General features: G+C 43.6%; 1 protein-coding gene and 1 pseudogene across 2 annotated transcripts in view; both read right to left on the bottom strand.

The window, feature by feature from the left end:
* IL34 (interleukin 34) overlaps nt 1–22354 on the bottom strand; it is a 458594-nt gene that overhangs the window by 214474 nt on the left and 221766 nt on the right. The gene's annotated exons all lie outside the window — the stretch shown is intronic.
* LOC138267987 (dynein light chain 1, cytoplasmic-like) lies at nt 7100–11874 on the bottom strand (annotated as a pseudogene).

The following is a 22354-nucleotide window of genomic DNA, read 5'->3' on the forward strand; positions in this document are numbered from 1 at the left end:
GTTTTGTGCGTTGGGCACAAGACCATCAGCTAGACCAAATATGCATGGAGGCACAGGAATTTTTGCGTTATTTGTTGCATTTAGCTAAGATTGGGTTAATGTACAGATCAGTGAAAGTTCATCTGGCAACAATCTCACATTATCTTAGGAGACCGAATACAACTTCATTCTATTCTCAGGATAGTGAAAGAGAGGTTTGTTAAGAGAATTTTCTCTGATTCAAAGGTTGGCACCTGAGTGGGAGCATAATGCATTGCTAGCAAGATTCATGAAAGCTCCATTTGAGCCAATACATAGAAAATTGTTAAACATTTAACGTGGAAAACATTTAAATGCAGGCATTAAGTTGCAGAGAGCACCATATTTAAAGTTCACGAAAAATAATCTGACGCTCATGACAAATCCAAAACGTATACCTAAGGTACCAACAGTTTTTCATTCAAGACTGAAGATAACATTACCAGCGTTCTTTGAAAAGCCTGTATCAGTAGCAGAAAAGGCATTACATTCCTTAAACATAAAAGGGTATCTAAAATTGTATTTGCAAGCTACCAAGGACATAAGACAAACTGAACAGTTACTATACAGTTTAGGAAATAAAAGAAAAGGTGTATCTAAACAGACAATAGTGAGGTGGATTGGTTCATGTATTACTACAACTCACATGTTTGTGAACAGTGCATGGAGGCACAGGAATTTTTGCTTTATTTGTTGCATTTAGCTAAGATTGGGTTAATGTACAGATCAGTGAAAGTTCATCTGGCAACAATCTCACATTATCTTAGGAGACCGAATACAACTTCATTCTATTCTAAGGATAGTGAAAGAGAGGTTTGTTAAGACAAAATTTTCTCCGATTCAAAGGTTGGCACCTGAGTGGGAGCATAATGCATTGCTAGCAAGATTCATGAACGCTCCATTTGAGCCAATACATAGAAAATTGTTAAACATTTAACATGGAAAACATTTAAATGCAGGCATTAAGTTGCAGAGAGCACCATATTTAAAGTTCACGAAAAATAATGTGACGCTCATGACAAATCCAAAACTTATACCTAAGGTACCAACAGTTTTTCATTCAAGACTGAAGATAACATTACCAGCGTTCTTTGAAAAGCCTGTATCAGTAGCAGAAAAGGCATTACATTCCTTAAACATAAAAGGGCATCTAAAATTTTATTTGCAAGCTACCAAGGACATAAGACAAACTGAACAGTTATTATACAGTTTAGGAAATAAAAGAAAAGGTGTATCTAAACAGACAATAGTGAGGTGGATTGGTTCATGTATTACTACAACTCACATGTTTGTGAACAGGCCACTGGCAAGGAGAGTCAGGGCACATTCCGCAAGAACAATCGCAGCTTCAACAGCTTACTTTGCATGAATATCCTTGAAGGACATTTGTAAGGCGGCAACTTGGAAGAGAACTCATGCCTTTACAAGGCATTATTGTGTAGATTTGCAAGTAAGCATCAATAAGGTAAGCAGTTTTGCTTAATTTATTTGTGTAAGATAAGCCTTAGTGCAAACTAAGCTTCATTTTTGTTTAACACCGTCCCAATGTAAACATTGACAATTGTGCACTGCTATATTACTCGGTTATTCTAGCATGTGAATCTATGAAAGGTCCAAAGCTAGAGAAGGAAAAAAGTTACTTATCTGTAACTTAGGTTCTCCAACTTTGGTATCTTTCATAGATTCACATGCAGCCCTTCCTCCTCCCTTTAAATGAGGCTTTCAAATGCCACGAGAAAAATGGTAGGAACTGCGGTTCCGAAAATCTCACAGTTAGAAGGTTCAGTGGGATATCAAATGGTAGCAGAGCATTATAACTGGTTGAAGTTTGGGCCATATAAAGATGATGGTGGGTTGCAAAAGATGCCTGGTGGTTTTCTGAGATATGTTATAGGTTGAGTATGTGCTGATGGTATTTTATTGGTACTGCTGTTGAAAAAAAAACAGGGTTAACAGTCTGAGGACGGGGAATTATTCTTGCATGTGAATCTATGTAAGATACCAATGCTGGAGAACCAGAGTTACAGGTAACCTTTTTCCATTTATAAACTAAGCACTACCTCTTCCAAATTCAATAAATAGGTGTGAGAGGTTGTGCAAAAATGAGGAGAGCTTGTATAGATCTAAAGAAGAAAAACAAATGCAACACAAAGATGGTGGGTCCGTGATGCTGCTGTACAGAGAAGAAAATATAGGCCTTTTTTAGGCCTTGTCTGAGATAGCACATGTGCTGTTGCTTGTAAAACATTTTTGTTAGCTTACAGTGGGCTTAGAGCCTGCCCATTGCTTACCATTGTTTGGCTTCTTCGTCAATGTCCTTGCTTCTCTTTAGTCAGCGCATGTCAGGTTCAAATCCTCTTTGTGCTTGTCCCACCCCTAGAGCATGGCCCAAGTACTTGGGGCCATATTTATACTTTTTGACGCACAACTGCGCCAACGCAGTTGTGCGTCAAAAAGTTTAACGCCGGCTAACGCCATTCCAAAGCGCCATGCAGGCGCCTTATTTATGGAATGACGTTAGCCGGCGCAGCTGACTGGTGTGCGTAAAAAAAAATGACCCACACCAGGCAGCGCCGGCGTAGGGGAAAATGGAGCTTGGGCGTCAAAAAATGGGGCAAGTCAGGGCTGAGGCAAAATATTGGCCTCAACCCGATTTGCGCCATTTTTTTTTACTCCCAACCCCCATTGAAATGACTCCTGTCTTAGCACAGACAGGAGTCATGCCCCCTTGCCCAATGGCCATGCCCAGGGGACCTATGTCATTGGGCATAGTGGCATGTAGGGGGGCACAAATCAGGCCCCCCTATGCCACAATTTTTTTTAAAAAAAAATACTTACCTGAACTTACCTTAAGTTCCCTGGGATGGGTCCCTCCATCCTTGGGCGTCCTCCTGGGGTGGGCAAGGGTGGCAGGGGGTGTCCCTGGGGGCATGGGAGGGCACCGCTGGACTCCTTCCCAGCCCACAGGTCCCTTAATGCCTGCCCTGACCAGGCGTTAAAAAATGACGCAAAAGCGGCTGGATGTCATTTTTTTTTACCCGCCCACTCCCGTACGTCATTTTTGCACGGGAGTTTAAATAAGGCGCACATGCCTTGGAGTCATTTTTTAGACGGGAACGCCTACCTTGCATATCATTAACGCAAGGTAGGTGTCCACGCTAAAAAATTACGCAAACTCCAAAATTTTTGGCGCTAGACGGGTCTAACGCCAAAATATAAATATGTTGTTAGCTTTGCGTTGGATGAGCTACTTTTTTCTTTTAGTTGAAGCACTCGTAAAGAGGGGCATCGGTTTGCAGGCCATCACCCTCAGGTGCTTCTACCCCCTTCTATGCCACTGCCTGTCTTACCCATGTGTGTTTGTCCCTCTAGGTGTTGTTGCTTGCCACCACCCGCTATCAGTGTTGATGCTTTCCCCCCACCCACTGTCCATGTTGTTGCCTGAATCCCCAACCCACCTTCTGTTGTGCTCCATGTTGTTGCTTGGCCCCACCCACCCCCCTGTCCTACTCCGTCATGTTGCTTGATCCTTTGTGCTCCTTTTTGTTGCTTGCCCTCCCATCCATGTTGTTGCTTGCCCCTGTTCCCTGTTGTGTGTTGCTTGATCCTATCCCACATTGTTTGTTCCTCCCATCCCGCATTGTTTGTTGCTAGGCCCTCAGTCCTGTGTTTTGGTGCTTGCTTCCCTGTCTCCCGTTCTTTGTTGGTTGCCCACCCATCCTGCATTGTTTTTTGCTTGCCTTCCTGTCCCATACTGTATGTTGCATGCCCCTGCCCCAGGTTGTTTGTTGCTCGACCTCACCCACTTTCCCTCCCATCTGACCAGCAAAATAAAAGCTATGACGGCATCATAGCACTTTTTTTCTAACTTTCAGCCATGTAGCACAAGAGCTGCACTGATGTACAACATGGCTAAAAGACACTGGCAGATCCAATAGCTCTCGTAGTCGTGACCAAGTAGATTTGCCAATGCTTGCTTCTATTTTGTGCCTCTAGCGGTGCTTGTGCTGCTTTGAATGTGCGTCACTGGGAGAGGAATGAGGCCCATATTTATACTTTTTGACGCTAAACTGCGCTAACGCAGTTTAGCGTCAAAAAATTTAGCGCCGTCTAACGCCATTCTGAAGCGCCATGCGGGCGCCGTATTTATGGAATGGCGTTAGCCGGCGCTAGCAGACCGGCGCTGCCTGGTGTGCGTGGAAAAAAACCACGTAGACCAGGCAGCGCCGGCGTAGGGGGAAAATGGCATTAGGGCGTCTTAAAATGGGGCAAGTCAGGTTGAGGCAAAAAAATCGCCTCAACCCGATTTGCGCCATTTTTTCTACGCCCAGACGCCATTTAAATGACTCCTGTCTTAGTAAAGACAGGAGTCATGCCCCCTTGCCCAATGGCCATGCCCAGGGGACTTATGTCCCCTGGGCATGGTCATTGGGCATAGTGGCATGTAGGGGGGCACAAATAAGGCCCCCCTATGCCACCAAAAGAAATTAAAAAAAATAAAAAATTATACTTACCTGAATGTCCCTGGGATGGGTCCCTCCATCCTTGGGTGTCCTCCTGGGGTGGGCAAGGGTGGCAGGGGGGGTCCCTGGGGGCATGGGAGGGCACCTGTGGGCTCATTTTGAGCCCACAGCCCCCTTAACGCCTACCCTGACCCAGGCGTTAAAAAGTGGCGCAAATGCAGGGTTTTTTGCCCCGCCCACTCCCGGGCGTGATTTTTGCCCGGGAGTATAAATACGACGCATTTGGGTCGCCGTCATTTTTTAGACGGGAACGCCTTCCTTGCATCTCATTAACGCAAGGAAGGCGTTCACGCAAAAAAATGACGCTATTTGCCCATACTTTGGCGCTAGACGCGTCTAACGCCAAAGTATAAATATGGCGTTAGTTTTGCGCCGAATTTGCGTCGAAAAAAACGACGCTAATTCGGCGCAAACGGAGTATAAATACGGGCCTTAATCTCCCCACACTCCCACTCTTTTGTTCGCTGCTCCTATATCTTTCTATCTCTGACTCTCTCCTTTCTCACTGTCACTTTCTTGTCAAAGATTCTCCTGGGGAGGAGGAACCATCAGTCAACAGTGAACAGTTCTGTGACTGGAAGTCTTGGAAAGGCCGTGTAGACGGATCACAGAGAAAAACGTGGAACTATTCTTTCTGTATATGTAGGTATACAGTTACTCAGTTTTTGATTTTATTCCACAGATCTCCGCTTTTCTTCTGCATCCTCATCCATTACATTTTGGTATGAAGTTCCACAGAGCTCTACAGAACATGCAGCCCATGTCCCTTTCCTTTATGGCACCACGTAAATATCTAATAAAACACATATTCTCACTTCACAAAACTGTAAAACTAAAACTCGTAACTCTGTAAATTGGAGTCTTGCCTCACAGTTGCAGTCACATTTTCAAAAGCATCTCCGGCACCAGCATCATGGCTGGATTAGGAATGGCTACAGTGGAGCAAAGAAAATGCAGAGAGACTTGAATTTCATCATTTTACTGTATATCACAGCAAGTCTCAAAGTACCCTGACGGAAGCTGATCTCTGTCAAATAAGACAAGCAGTCATGGTGGGGATCAATCTAGCATCATTTGTGCACGATGCACTGGTAAGCAGTGCTTTAAATGGACCGACATTTCTAATGGGAGAGTACATTTAAAACACTGCTGGTAATTTAGCTGGTTCCTGTGCTCTTAATCATCTTAATCTGGACTGTAGTCACCAATGTCTCCAAACAAGATAGCCTAATTCATTGTTCATCGGTATAATGCCAAGGTCCATTGTGGGAAAAGCCAATTTGTGAACATCAGTTGGTGGGAACACCCTCTTTCCAATCTGAGTGCACTGGTAGTGCCAAAAGCTCTGTCGGCATGCAGGCACCAAGTGTCTTCATTGATACACGAACACACTACAGGTGGCACTTGTATTTTTCCATTTCAGTCGGGAAGGAACACTGACTATAACAATACAGTGCTTGCTTTGCTTGTAAGTCCCAGATATGTTGCGGTTCTTCAGCCACTTACGCGTGGCATCATGTTTCCAGTGCTGTCAACCTGGCCTATTTTTGGGACATTAGCAGGTAGAACCACTCTTGCTGCAGCTGTCATCACTACAGCACACACTACCTCTAACACCTTCATCACCAACAGATGTAATATCATCTTGCTACATCCTCTAAATATAAGAATGTCTCAGATAAATACCTGCCGAGAACCTTTGTATTGCTGACACTCCACCTCCCTGTGGCCCATGAGCTAGTTACAGAAGTTTGGTTCAGAGGATGCTATCATTGTCCTTCAGTGTCATGATGTGGGAATCCATTTTGAAAACGTAAGCATCCTCTTGACTATCAACTTCTCTAGCCTGACCCACTTGGTCACTGTCCGAGCTATATCATGTTGACAAGGCTGCTATCTGGTAAACTGTTCACTGAGTAAGACTTAGCTCAGTATCCTCCTGCCTCACCTTCTCGGATGCCTCCTAAAAACCGTAGCGGGCTAAACTTTATTTTTAATACAGTGCCTATGCTTTAAAAGACTGTGCTGCCAAGCTGTGTAGTCTCTGTCATCGGAAAAAAGGAATATTTATTGAAAGAAGATTTTGAAAATCAATACAAATATAAGCTTTCTACAATATCTTCACAGCTTGTGAAACAGTATGTACAATAGGTTCCCTAGCCCATCTCAACGTACATTGAAAGGGGCAAAAAGACAGAATATTTATTGAAGGAAGATTTTGAAAATCAATACAAATATAAGCTTTCTACAATATCTTCACAGCTTGTGAAACAGTATGTGCAACAGGTTCCCTATCCCACCTCAACGTACATTGAAAGGGGCAAAAAGAGAGAATATTTATTGAAAGAAGATTTTGAAAATAAAAACAAATTTAAAGGTTCTACAATATCTTTACAGCTTGTGAAACAGTATGCACACCATGTTCCCTAGCACATCTCAAAGTACATTGAAAGGGGCAAAATGACAGGGATTGTTCCACGGGAAGGCTGTCCATCTCAGGCGTTTAGAACCTTTACAAAGACTTATTTGGATTTTTGCTCATCACTCTATTCTCCAATCTAGCCAGATTCGAAGAGACGTATGGCAGCCAGTCGCAGGTAGAAATAAAAGAAGTGTTTTGTTTCATGCATTACGCAGCTGCCAAAGTTTCTACCAGGTATGCAGTGCCAAGTCGGGTTGTACTTTTTGTCAAACTCCTTTTTATGTGAGTTGCAATGTCTTTCTCAATGTTTTACTTCTCCAAGGCCTGCTTGACACTTTCCAAGTCAACCCGATGCATCTCCTCGGACGTCTAAATTTTTTATGACTGTTTTTCTCTCATATGTTTAATACCTGGCTGTTCTCCCAACATAAGGCTGCTTGTCCTTTGTCCCTATCACACGCAGACTGAATACAAAATCTGATTCCATCTACTTACTACCTCGAGACTGATGTCAGTCTCCAGCCAGTCAGTGTTTTCCTATAAATCGGACAAAGCATTATTGTGATCGCTTGTACCTCAACCGTTATCTCCTATTGACGGCATGCCCTTTCATCAGTACCCCTCTGGTAAAGTGTACCCCCACCTCCAAAGATGCCCCTCCTCTTTTGATGCCACTGTTCTTACCACCATCTGGAGGTTGGTCCAGCTCCTCATTCTCTGAAAGATTATGCAAAATTGAGTTAGCTCCCCTCACCCTAACATGGACGTCTTCTCTTTGTGCAAAGCAAGTTTTGGTTTTCTGACCAGTCCTGAACAATTATAGTTGTTGGGTGTATATTCCTAGAGCAAAACTAGCCAAAAAACACCCAAATGTCCATACCCAGTTCCTTCAAAGGCATGAACAGACATCATTGTTCGACACCTCATCCACTTGTACTTTCCTATCGTGAAGGAGTCCGAATAATACTTTCATGTGTGGCAATCCCTAACATAGTATTAAGTCTCACTTGAATTTAATGTTGTACAACATATTGCAAGGTAATGCAAGAACTAAAGCAAGAACTAAAGCAAATACTGTACATAAAGTATTGTACTATATTACAATACAAACATATACCTCATTTAAGTAAATGATGATAAATCTTATGTGGTCTACGTTTCCAGTCACTGTACATGTATCAAACACACAACACCAACAGAACATATTAGACCAACCTTCTGGCAACCCTGTATGCACAACAAAGCATCAATGTCATATACTTGACATAGTGATGACACTTCAACAGCAAATGACTCAACTCAACTTCAACCACCTTCACACACACAGCAAAACGCAAAAGACATATTGCTGGCAAACAAATGCACACCAACAGTACAAGTTCTTATCCTACACATCAGGTCCACAATAATAGCATATACACACAGCCTTCCTGTAGAATCGTGGACACAGCACCTTATCCATAAAGAAGTCGAAGCATGCCATGCCAGAAGCACATCCCTTTTGTCACACGCTCATTGCTATCAAAGCCAACAGTTAAAATCTGCATCACCTTCGCACCAACACAACTTCAAAGGTATATTGCTGGCTTTGGGATGCCTCCTAACTGTAGTGTCTTTGATATCACACATACTAGGGCCCTCAAGGTTCTTGGTGGACTCTAGACAGGAATTATGTAGTTGGATGGGAGGTGTTAAGGTGTGGTTATAAAAGTTATGATGCAAAGCGCAGAAAGAAGAGCACGATAGTATGTTGAAGAATAAAGACGTCTGTTAAAGAGCTCCAAAATGTTGCGTGTTCATTTTCATACTCCTGCACTGGGGAAAATGCTACAACTGGCGAAACAGGTGGGATAAGTGCCATAAATAAGCTGCTCTCCCTGAGAGTTTGCAAAACTACAGTACACTGCTTGTCCATGCCACGGGCACCCCAGAATTAATGCAAAGTGGTCTCCGAGTGGCGTATGTGGAGTCAATGCTCCACTCCAGCCCGTACATGGCCATCGCAGAAGTCGAAGGCCGTGCAGAGAAGCACATTAAAAAAACCTGCCAAAACCCGCTGGTAAAGCAAAAAGAAGAAATACTGTGCTGGTCCATGCCACAGAGGCATCATCAATGTGAAGCAAATGCTAAAGGCAGTGACAACGAGGTAGGAAAACGGAAACATACTGACTGGCACATGAGAGTAAAGTGCTAAGCAACCTCCATATTAGGTGTGAAGACCAGGCCCCAAGCAATGAGGGTTTCGTAGAGAGGTTGCCAATTCTGCTGTACAAGGCAAAAGCTGCCTGAACAGCACATTGCCCTCTATGTCAACCAAATTACAACACAGCTACATTCTTTAAGACACCACCTTGTTTGATGTCGCTAAGAACCAAAACATTGCTGCTAGGTGGACTGCATGGATTGAAACATTCGAGGACTTCATAGATGCACTAGGAGAAGAAGACAATAAGAAAATCTGTAAATAGTTGAATATTTGAAAAACCTTGCTGGTGATGGAGTGAAAGAAGTGCTAAAGAAAGTCTCACAAGCTATTGCAGCACCATACCAAAAGATAAAAGAAGCACTGTATGCCAAGTTCAACCCGACGCTGAATGTTGACTACAAAAGGTACATCTTCCACCAAGCACGACAACAAGCTGGTGAAACGATGGATGAATTTGTTGGGGGACTTTATACACTTCTGAAACACTATAAGTTCGGTGACTTTAATGATGAAGAAGTCATGCACCTCTGTTTTCATTGGTAGCTACCTTTCACATTCTTTCAGAAGATACATGTTGAGACACTCAGTTTAAAGAAAATGCTAATGGCTGCAAAGGCAGAGGAACGAGCATGTCAATAAGCTGCTGAGATGGAAGCAGGAACATTGCATAATGAATCAGTGTTGATCATGAGAAGCAAGCAAAAGCGCAAAACAGATACTTGCAAGTTGACGTCTCCGAAGAAGAAAAAGTTATGCTTCCAATGTGGGTTTTAATTTACCCAGGAAGGTAAATGTCCAGCCATAGGACAAATGTGCAAAAGTTGTGGATAAGAAACCCACTACATAAACGTCTTCAATGTGAAAGAGAAACTAAATAGAAAAGTTCAACAGCTTGTCTCTTGTGCCACGCCTGACTCCGTCAAACGTGAAGGTATACATGTGAGCTGCTTCTCAACCGTAACAGTGTCTAGGGTCATTTATGGCACTTTTGTGACACAAAACAACGTCAGTGCAAGCGCCAATTCATGTCCTTGAAGGAACTTCATCTAGTACGTGCTTACTTACATTTGGCAGTGCTGCTGATAGGGGACTGATATCTCTCAACTACAACATCTATACTCAAGTTGAAATTGTGAGGCAGTTTCCATTGTTTCATGGCCCAGGAAAACACAAGCAGGTGAAAGCGCAACTTCATTTTAATGAGGACATTCGACCTGTTGCCCAACAACACCGCAGAATCGATTTCCGCTCACAAGCAGTTGTTCAGAAAGAACTAGAAACACTGGTGAAACATGACATCATTGAATGCTTCACTGGTCATAGCCCATGGGTTTCGCTCATAGTTGTGGTGCCATTAAAGAACAGTGGAGGTGCGGTACGCTTTTCTGTCGATATGCGCCAGACCAGCAATAGAGAGAGAAAGATATCCTGTTCCCCACATAGGGGACATGATCATGCAACTGAACGGAGCTAAAGCCTTCTGCCTTGACCTGAACAAAAGATAGCATCAACTCAAGCTGGAGGAGAACTGTAGGTACATTGCTACTTTTTCGACTCATGTTGGTTTGCTCAGATAAAAAACACTGACTTTTGAGGCACCTTCGGCTGCAGAGATATTTCAGGATGTTATTCGCCGAATTATTCAACATATTACGAACGCTTTTAATTACAGTGATGACATACTGGTATTTGGGGCAACACAAAAGGAGCATGACTGGGCTCTTATGCAAGTGTGTCAATTACTTGTTGATGCAGTCTCACTCTGAGTGCAGCAAAGTGAGTTTTACCATGCTATGATCCTCCTTAGGCATGGACAGTTACTGCTCAAGGTACATTTGTGACTTTGCTACAGTGTATGCCCCACTGAGAGACTGAACAAAAAAGAATGTCCTGTTCAGTGGTCTCCTGAATGTGATAGCAGTTTCAACAAAATCAAATATGTGATTGACAATGCAACAAAAGTTGCCTATTTTGATGATGTCACATACTGTGATCACAGTAGATACGAGCTTGGTGGAGTTGGGGCAATCCTTGCTCAGCAGAAATTCCATCTGAATGCCCAGAAACACACTGTGGCCTAAGTCAGTCAGAAGCTTGTCTGAAACAGAACATGCCTACTCTCAGCCAGAGAAGGAGAGTCTGGCTATAGTGTAGGCTTGTGAATATGTTCATGTGTTTCTTTATGGAAAATTTATCACTATCATCACCGACCACAGGGCGTTGCTCACTATCTTTGGAAACCCAAAAGTCAAGATAACCCCCCTTTCATCAAGAGGTGGGGGTTGTGACTGCCAGAGTATGACTATGTGATTGTACACAAGCTGGGGCAAGACACAAACCCCGCAGGCTACTTTTCACGAGTGCCACTACATCGCCACTGTTCAGCATCAGAGTGGCTGAAGAGTATATCAATTTTATTGTGAGGTACAGCATACCAGCAGAAAAAATCCATTGAACTTATTATTTTTGCCAATAAGTCTACGTAGGCAAATAAAGATATACTCACCCTCAAAAGGTGTCATTACAATGCAATCTTGGAAGGCAAGTGTTCGACCTTTTGCTGATGATATTGAACTCCAAAATTAAAAAAATGTACAGGATTAGTTTTGTCACTCAAGAGGGTATCATATTTATTAAGAGGCTTGAGATTTGTCATACCTGAGAGCCCGAGGAAGCAAGTTATCGAGCTTGCCCATGAAGAACATTGTGGCATTGTAGCCACCAAAAGAGCCATAAGAGACTGGGTCTCTCATTATAACATTGGCGGTAAGTGCCGCCAAAAGACCATCACCCCGGCTAACATCCGTCCGCCATAATATGATCACAGCTAGATTTCCGCCACATGAAGGGTGGAAATCCGGCTGTGGCCTTGATTCCCTCTGCTACCCCAAGAGCGTACTATGTGCAGACTTATCAGAAAACTGGACTTCTCATGGTCTGTTGCACTATTACTTGTATCTAAAGATTTTGAACGTTGGACTCCTACAGACAGTGTTACAGAACACATTACTTTTGAACCACGTTGCTTATAAAAGACCCCAATACAGCTTACTCATCTCTGACGTTATCCTAGTACATAGGAACCCTAGATTTTGCTTCATTGGCCTTGAAAACGTCACTGTGTGACGAAACAAATGTTGGCTGTTGTATATTGGACCTCATACGAGACGTTACTGCATGTACTGTTTATACATTTTTGGATACAAATAAACCAAGAAGATAACAAGGAAAACAAGCATTTGCAGTGCAACGGGTCTCGCATTTGCTCATGTTAGAGCTGATAGCGTTGTAAACTCCTAACCCGACTTTTCACCTATCGGCAAAAGTGCATTTATGTTGTAGTGAATCCTAGTTTGTTTTAATGGGATAACAGGGGTTAGCTTAGCCGTAGGCTTGTAAACTTGTGCCCCCGTCACCTAGTGACTTTTAACCTACTTAGCTTGCTCTGTCTTAGCCCATTTAATTATTTATTTCCTTTAAGATGGCGGCCTTGTTTATAGTTAGGCCACTTGTTATGAGTTTTATTATCAGTGTCACTGCGCCAAGGCGTCAAGATCAAGCATGAAAGACAAACAAACAGTATGTGTTCACACTTAGGCATTTTCCCTCTCTATACTTTAGAGGGATTGTTGATATCAATTGCCGTCCCAAGCATGCCTGTTATCTATTGTTTTGGAAAACACATACGTCAGGGGACCTTGTAGATCTGTATAAATACATCACACTTTTAGACAGATAATCAGAGGGATTCCGACCAGAGGGCATCGCCACCATCGCTGATACCGATGCTGCAGTCATCTTGACGCTGACCCAGTCTTCGTGTCCCTGCGGAGTCTGAGATAGAGACCTCATTCCAAGGTAACAAGGGTTGGGGGCTCCTCTCATGGACACGGCTTTGGCAGATTAGGTTTAGCAAACCCAGCTCTCCTTTAGGTAAGAGGTTAGGCATATTCTCATTAGGGTATTAGGGCATATTCTATCTTATATATATATATATAAACATATTTCTTTCATATATTGCAAAATGGTGGGGGTCTTCATAACAATGACTCTCTTCTTCACAATACTGTTGCTTGGTATATTCATTATCCTAATCATTGCAGTTCATGCAACTTATCGCAAATTGCAGTTATGTTAAATAAAAAGCTATTATAACTTTACTGCATCTGTGTCATTGCCTGTGTTTGTATGAGACAGAATATATCTGTGAGAAAAGGGTAATCTCCGTTTAACCACGACAACCCTGAGATATCTTACTTTGAGTCCATGCGTAAGCGACTGCCATAAATCACCTTTTACTATTGTGTTTCTGGTGAGGTGCTGCTAGTGAGCCAGTAAGGTTGGGACAACATTTGCGACTTGTTTTAGGAAAGACTCAGTCGCCTGCAAACAAAAGTACTGTTATCCTTAAACCAGCAGTCTTGCTCAGAGCAAGAGTCTAAACTACGACATGGCGCCACCAACGATGGTGTTTAGGCACTAATTTACGGTTACCCTGACTGTCACTGTCTCACAGACAACAGGTACCCTAAGTACCATTATATGGAGACGTCCGTGGTATTTGGGAGGATCCTCCTCAGCTGAACAGGTAACACCTAATTAAGCTGTAGGTTGTTCGAGCTCGAACTCATAAAAAGGAAAAAACTTCCCGTATTTTGGTGTTCCGTTTCTCTAAACAACTATGGCTAATACCATAGACATTCCTGCAAATGCTAGACATGCACTTACACAACATTTATAAGCGCATGGCCTTACAGAAGAGGGCGGGGATGTTACGCTGATAATAGAGGCAACTGAAGCATACCAAACAGAAACATTTTACTGTTGGGTCACCTTTCCTGAGGCTGACCAACGAATGCATACATTTCACACATATGAAATTGCAAACGTACCTGTACGATACGAAGCATACCAGTATCATGAAATATCGCTCACATATCAAGAGCATCAGAACTGGTTTGAAGGCGCCCTACCGCATGTACTACGACGAGTGAGGCTAGGTCCTTTGAGTAATGAGGGACCTACATGGCCTATGTTTGCCACATATTCACCTCACCCAGGCATACAGACCATGCCGATCGCAGAATTACGAGTATTATATAATGAATTAGTGGGATTATATAGACGATTGGTTCAGTTCGTAATGCGAACGTTGAACACTACACCAGCGCGTCCAGCACCACCAGTAGCTGGTGGTTATCAATTGGCTACTGGGATTAATCCACACACAGTGCATGATATTATGGGTAAAGTGCCCACGGAACGGGAAAAAATACTGTTCTGGATTGCCCAGAAAACTAATCAGCTGGAAGCTGTGTTTCCCCATACGGGACCACAGGAAAAACATAAACTGCTCACTATGTGCTTGCCGTTTGGGATGGTTCCCTCGGTGGATGACTGTGCCACATGGGGTACGGTCTTCGCTGACGTTTATACTACCACACATGGTACCCCGACACTTGCCAATTTACCAGAAGTGTTAAAACAAATACAAAATGAACATGGGGCTGCACCGGCCCTGGATTTGGGGATGAAATTGATGCGTAACTTTGACGCCGTCTCCTCAATAATACTAAGTAATATTAAAGGGGAAGCGGTGGCACTGGCAATACGCCAGCGTCTCCGGGAAACTTCAAATATGGAACAAGAGAGACAGCTACCGAAAATAATTTCCAATACCTATACTAGTATAGGACAGGATAGTTTGGGAGCCAAACCTAAAAAATTGGAGTTTCAAAGTACCGCCCATAAGGAAGGTACAAAGCAGGCACAAGAGGGCTCTAAAAAGCGCTGGGACAAACAAAAGGATTTAAAAGACAGGAGAAATAAGAGGGCTGATTCTCCACATCCGGAGTACTCCGAAAGGAGGTATAATCTCAGAAATAGGGAGCACATTAGAACTCCAGACAGATATACTGATTCACGTCCCTCTCGTTCCTTTCAGGACGCACCGGATAAACGTAGGGAGAGAGGGGGTCGTCAAGATCGACGTCCGGAATACGTGAAAGAAAAGAAAGACTCACCACAGTCTACCATTAAAAAAGAAGAAAAGACTCCTCAGCAAAAGCCACAGTTTAAAAAGAAGAAGGTGGCAGCACTGACAGTTAAAAATGCCAGTAGTATTGAGAACACTGTTGAGGAACAAGAAGTGGGCTGTGACTCTGTTGGACAGCACGGCAGAGGTCACGATATGTCGCCAGAGTCTGAAAGATCATCTGGATGCGACAGCAACTAGCGATTACATTGCAGTTGAGACGGCGGATGGCCGCGTTCTCCCACCCGATCAGGTTTATGATTTGACAATTCAGATAGAGGGGGACGTGGAACGAGTTATTAGTGTAATATTTTGGAATGAACTTACTAGTGATATCCTATTGGCTGAGAGAGACTGGCCCCCTGAACACGTCCGCAAGCTCCCGCATGGGGAAGATGTCATTTTGCCTTCTTTCTCCGATCTTGTTCCAGAAGCAGCCAAAGAAGCATATGCTGCTGAATGGGCTTTGGCGCAGGCACCTGCACTATACGGTAATCATGTAGATTGGGACAAGGACTCTCCTTGTCATGTTATTCCCGTTAGGTCTACACCCCAACCGCAGCCACAATACCCTGTTAAGCATGAAGCAAAAGCTCCGGTGACGGAGATACTGTCACAACTTCAGTACCAGGGAGTGATTGAGCCCTGTACATCGGCAATGAATAATCCATTATTTCCCGTTGCAAAACCAGATCATTCATACAGAATATTGGTTGATTATAGACACTTAAATAGTCATACACACACATATGCTATACAAAATTCACACAGCACAGCACTGATAAACAATATAGTGCGTAAGAAATATAAAACTACATTAGATATATCTAATGGGTTTTTCTGCCAGACTTTAGCACATGAAAGTAGGGACCTAAGTGCATTTTCATTTGGCTCTCAGAAACGCTTTTGTCGTTTGCCTCAAGGCTATAAAATAGCCCAGGACTGTTTTCAGCCCGTGTGACATCAATTTTGCACGAGCTTGATTCTGATGCATTGTCCTATGTGGATGATATCTATCTCACTGACGACGCCCTCGACATTCATCTTGCGAGGGTTGATCGGATCATTTTGGGATTTGCAGACCTCGGTTATAAATTTAATTTTAAGAAAAGCAATATAGCTTTTCTTAGTGTATTGTTCCTGGGATATGAGCCATCAAACGAGGGGAAGAGCCTGGCCCCGCACTTCCTAGAAAAGTGTGCTCAACTACAGCCTCCGAACACACTTAAGAAATTACAGTCATTACTGGGTTTCTTCAATTTTGGCAGAACATACATTCCAGATTATGCAGAACGCATCAAACCACTTTATGACTTAATTCAGCCCAATTTTTCTGGCAGACGATGGACGATTGAACACACACACATCCTTAGGGACATACAACGGGACATGCTAGAAGCTCAACACTTATACACATGTGACAATAAAACAAACTTGGTCATCAGAATAATTGCTGGTGCCCTTGGGTTTACTTATGTCACCTTTAATGAGGGTGACACGGTGCCGATAGCATATAAATCACACTTATACTCAAATGCTGAAAAACGTTTTGCACCTACAGAAAAGATTCTGACAGCAGTTCAGATGGCCGTCATTAAGGAGAGGCTACTTGCCCAGGGGAAACGCATTATTGTTGTCTCCCCGGTGCCGGCCTTAGAGGCTGTTACTAAAGCGAGCGTTCCGAATGCTAAGGCATTACATCCACGCTGGATTCAATGGGCAACGTCTCTGACCGCCACTGATCTTGATTATGTGTTTGACCCAAGACTTCAGACACAAGAATTTCTCCAGTATGAACAGGAGTACCCCGCTCCTCTACATATCTTGCAAAGAATTTCTCCAGTATGAACAGGAGTACCCCGCTCCTCTACATATCTTGCCACTAGACAGTTATAATACTATCATTTATACTGACGGTTCGGCACAACCGGCTGTAGGTACTAAACATCAATACATGGCAGCTTGCGCAGCCGTGTGCGGGGTAATGGAAGACGGAGTTTTCCATCCTTACAATACCTACACGCAGACCTTGGGGGACTGCACAGCCCAGTTGGCCGAGCTTAAGGCTCTTCTTTTGGCGCTCGAACATACTGAGGCAGGAAGCCAGACTTTGATAGTCTGTGATTCATATTACTGCGTCCAGTCATACAAGCTTAAGGCTCTTCTTCTGGCGCTCGAACATACTGAGGCAGGAAGCCAGACTTTGATAGTCTGTGATTCATATTACTGCGTCCAGTCATACAATGAATATCTCAATCATTGGAAACTGAACCGGTTTAGAGATTCTAAAGGGAACACCATTAAACACAAAATGTTGTGGGGAAGGGTGGCTGATCTTAAGGATGTTACCATGTGTCCATGTAATTCATACATTAGGACACCAACGTGTAGGAATACACGTTGCTGGCAATACATTGGCTGATGAAGCGGCCAAAGCAATAGTAGCTACAGCTTCTGTAGCTGCAGTGACTCGTTCTCGGACGAGGTTGGATAATGAAATACTGATTGCCGTTAAAGCTTCGGCTGCAGGCAAGACCCTTCCGAAAGCATACCCTACGAACTTTACTTACCATATCAGTGCACACAATATTGCTTATGCAACGATTCCTGGAGTTGGTGATCGAATGATCCCCAATGAAGACCAGAGATTAGAACTGATTACAGCCGCACACGAGGGTGTCGCTTCTGCACATGCTGGTATACAGGCCACTATAACAATTCTACAGCAGCGATACTGGTGGCCTGGTCTATGCAGACGGACTAAACGATATGTCCTTTGCTGTGACATTTGTCAGCAGATTAAGGGCTCAAATATCAAACGCCCTCCGCAGACATCCCTCTTAGTGTCAGACAATCCACTCCAATGTGTGTACCTGGACCATTGTGGTCCCTTACAGCCTGATGGTACATACAAATACATTTTAGTGGCTGTGGATTCCTGTTCTAAATTCCTGTGGGTATGGCCACAGCGGTTGGCTGACGCCCGGACTGTTATAAAAGATTTGCTGATCTTTATCGGTACATATGCAGTTGCAGCATTCCATTCGGACCAGGGCCCTGCATTTTCCTCTAAAGCTTTCAGGGACACCATGGGGACGATGGGTGTTGAACTCCATTACTCCTCACCATACCATCCCGAGGGAAATTCGGTCGTGGAGAGGCGGAATCGTGATCTAAAGCAGTCCTTAACAGCTCGAGTATTAGGTTCAGGCCGCAGTAGGTTACATCACTTATATGGGGTCCGGAGAGCACTGAATAATCTGCCAAGACGGTCCTTGGGAGGAAAGTCTCCATATGAGGTTCTCTTTGGGATACCTATGTATGTCCCCGATCTAGATGCCCCTGGTATGGTGGCAGCAGACACACCATTTGACATAAAAGAACGTCTCACTGTTTTACAGGAGCTTCAACAATTTTGTGATGATAAATCATCTGCAAGTGCTGCCGCCTTAGGAATAAGGGAATTGGCGAAAACTTCGACTGGCTGGATTCCTAACGTTGGGGATCTGGTTCGTGAGAAGATCGCTGTGAAAAAAGAGTTTGGTCCATCATACAGAGCACCTGTACCGGTCTTGGGAATAAAAGGCACCAGGACTGTCATCCTACCACCATTGCCTGGTTCTAAATCTAATAGATTCATCTCCATTGATGACATCAAATTACACCATGTGGCCGATTCGGCACAGTAGACCAGGCGGTCCCTTGGGTGGTTCCCGATCCCCTCTCACTACCCAACAGGACATCCATCTACATAGTAGGATGAACATCACTGCTACTGACTATGCGACTATGTCAACTACTGTTCCAGACTCTTCCTCGACCATGGGGAGGGCGGAAAATTTACTTTTGTTGGTTCCAGTCACATCTTCGGTGACCACCCCGCTTCAAGATTTGGCTGTATTTTATACGAACACTTCCACGACTGATGTCATTGTCTATCCAGAACTTCCACGAGCGGTGGATCAGAATGCAGCGGGTCCTGTGTTTGCAGAGACTTCCTCTGGCTATTTCGTAGACATTGATGATTTTTCTTCGGATTCATCCTCAACTGTGACTGACACACTTTCGAAAAGTAGCAAGCTGTATCGATGGCTTAAAAAGAACTATTTGATCTACCCATGGAACTATCTATGGTTCTGTTTGACATTTATTGCATTATTTTTATGGATTGGTTTTGTGACTTTTCTTTTTGCTGATTAATGGTCACTATATTCCTGATCGCTCCTCTGTGGAGCCTGTTGATGAAATTTTAACACCACATCATTCTTCACATAAGGTCTGACGAGATTTGTCCCCTGTAAATATTACTGCTATACCAATTACTGATGGGATTGTGTGGGACAAAGTTCCATTTGATATATATAGGCCTACGGAGATTATTCAAGTACCATACGTGTTCAAAATTTCGATGTCTGATGTTATTACACCTAATGTTGTCTCTGATGATTGGGATGTCCAAACAGTTGATTCCATGCTGGCTGAAATGAAGGACTATTCCACTTTTGGAAGTGATGATGTATACCATTATACAATTAATTATGGGGAAATGTTCTGCTATAATAATTGGGGACATCACTACCTACACTGTGCAACTAGATATAGGCCTCTCTTAAACTACACACAGTGGGAACACTGTTCAACACCATAGGTGGGGAGTCCAAAGTATTACAGCGATACATTTACATACTTTTCTCGGCATGATACAAAAAAAGCAGAGTTGTATTATTTTAAAATACCTCCAACACAGATTAGGAAACTTTTGCTAACAGATACGAAATTGATTTATTCAGATCCCTTTGTTTCCTGGCTCTCGCTTGAGGGTTACGAATATTGGAAAGATACTATTGATTTGAAAAGTGTATGGGGAACACAAGATTGGCAGATACAGGGTAGGGAGGCTTTGTTTCGAGCATGCCTGATTCCTGTGCAAATGATTTTCTTAAATGACACTATTGAGCAGACATCCTGAATGGGGTTAGCAAAAATGAAAGACCTGAACACGCCCAGTATCCCTACTCCGACAAAATTTAGAGATTGGTAACACTTTCTTAATGTCACAGAAGACAGGCTAGATGCAATGGTTAAGGCTGGTACCTATAATTCTTCACTTTCCCGTTCCGGCGGGTGGTTGGTATGGCCCACCGACACTGATGAGTATCAAAAGCGTTTCTTGAACTCTTCAGGGGTTTTTTCCGTTCACAGGCCTGACCCTCGCTTTCTGTCAGGTCAACATACAGGTATAATTACAACATACAGTGTGGGTAAGCTGTGCCAGCAATGGGTGCAGACAAACACGTTAACAGTGGTTAAGAAACACCTGAACACTCTTTCTGACAGTATAGACTTACAGGATTTCCTGTTAGGTCCTAGGAAACAGCGCTCGAAACGTTTTTTATATGCTATGTACAATGAAATTTGGAAACTTGGATAGGGAAAATTTAGGAAAAACATTAGCTGTTGTTGACAATGGCATGAACACGCTGTCCAACAGGATTTATTCACTATCAAATATAGTGTCGTCTGCTATTGATATCACTCAGACAGACTTGTCCCGATTGTATCATGGGCAAACACAGCTACGTTGCATCATGCAGCTGGGTTGGACATTACAGACACTGAAAAGTGGGCACATTCCATGGAGGTACATTAATGGGAGTGAATTATTCACTGCTTTTAATTTTTCCAGGGAACAAGAAACAATGGCTAAAAGGGAGGCTCGTTTCACCCTGCTTCAAGTAGAGAAATTAGATAAGTTGCCCTTCACGGTAGCAGAGAGTCCTTCAACTATCTGGCTCTTGCACGGCATTATTAGTTTACCAATTTCGACCTTCCATTTCGTGAGCTGCCTGAAACATCTTGCAGTGGGATGATATGAGCAGCTAGGAGATAGCTTTATTAAGGAAGAGTGGGAGTTGCCCTTTGACTATAGATGTCTGAACGGTGAACAGGAGGTCTTTCTTAGCGGAAGTGAATGTGAGACTGCTGTTCGTCATTCTATGATATGCAAACAGGTGTCTCTTCACGTTCTTTGCAATGCGGGGGTCGCGAATTTGGCCTGTTTTCTGAAGGGTACTCCCGTCCCCTTGATTTGTCCAGTATTTCATGTTCTTTCCAATGGCAGTTATGTGGTGCTGAACGATGAAAGCTGTTGCGGTTTGCGACCTGGAATTGCCTATGCAATCTCAGTCACGAAGGTCGTTACGTGTTGTGGACATGTTTTGTTTCCTTCCACACGAGAGATAAAAGTATCTGAAATGTGGCCCCACATAGATACTATTAATGTGAACTATGACAAGTTGAGTAGACTAAAGGCGCTATTGTTTCAGAAACAGGTCGCCTTGACATCCGCAAAAGAGACGTGTGCTCTCCAGATTGCGAGATCATCAGCTGAGATACAATCCCTTTTAAATACTGATTTCCCCAAACACTTTGGAGAGCTGGTATCGAGAATATTCAAGGCTTCGATCACAACTGTGATTGTTAATTTCTTTAAGGCTGTCGGTCTGGTTTCGTGTCCATCTTCCAGACTGTCTTCGGAGTCATCCCATCAGCCATCCATTCTCTCTTTTCCAGTGTGGTTGGTGGCTTTCCAATTATTTTGGCTTTAATTGGCAGACTTCTACTGCTATTTCTTCTTATTCGCGGTGGTTGTTTCTTTCCATCGACGCAGAGCAATGGAGCCGCTCCCGCAACTCCACTGTGCCGTGAGCGCATGGTTCGGATCTTCGGTACACCTTTGCTGGTGGAACTGGAGTTTGACTGGTCGTTGTCATTCCGGCCTCTACTCTGGTGTGTACAACCGGTCTTCCGCTGCATATGGTGTCTCTTTGAACATCTGCCTATGGTTTGTCTTGCTGTTGCACCGACATCTCCTGTGGACCACGAACTGCTGATGTCCCCGATGAGGGTTCATACACGGTCATGCCCCTTGAGACTGAGGTTGCTCCGCGAGGCCACCTATGAGCCTTCCGTTATAAGATCTAACATGGATGAGGACGCTGCAGCAAGTATTGATACACCGGTGAATATGGCTCACTTCTGCTCTGTGGATCCGTTTGTCCGCCCAGCACTAGATTTCACCTCAGACGATGTTGACTCATTTTTGAGGTCCTTGACTGGTGACTTTGATGACATTCTTCAAGATCCTGCGT

Source organism: Pleurodeles waltl, chromosome 12, assembly GCF_031143425.1.
Source record: "Pleurodeles waltl isolate 20211129_DDA chromosome 12, aPleWal1.hap1.20221129, whole genome shotgun sequence".
NCBI classification, from domain to species: Eukaryota; Metazoa; Chordata; class Amphibia; order Caudata; family Salamandridae; genus Pleurodeles; species Pleurodeles waltl.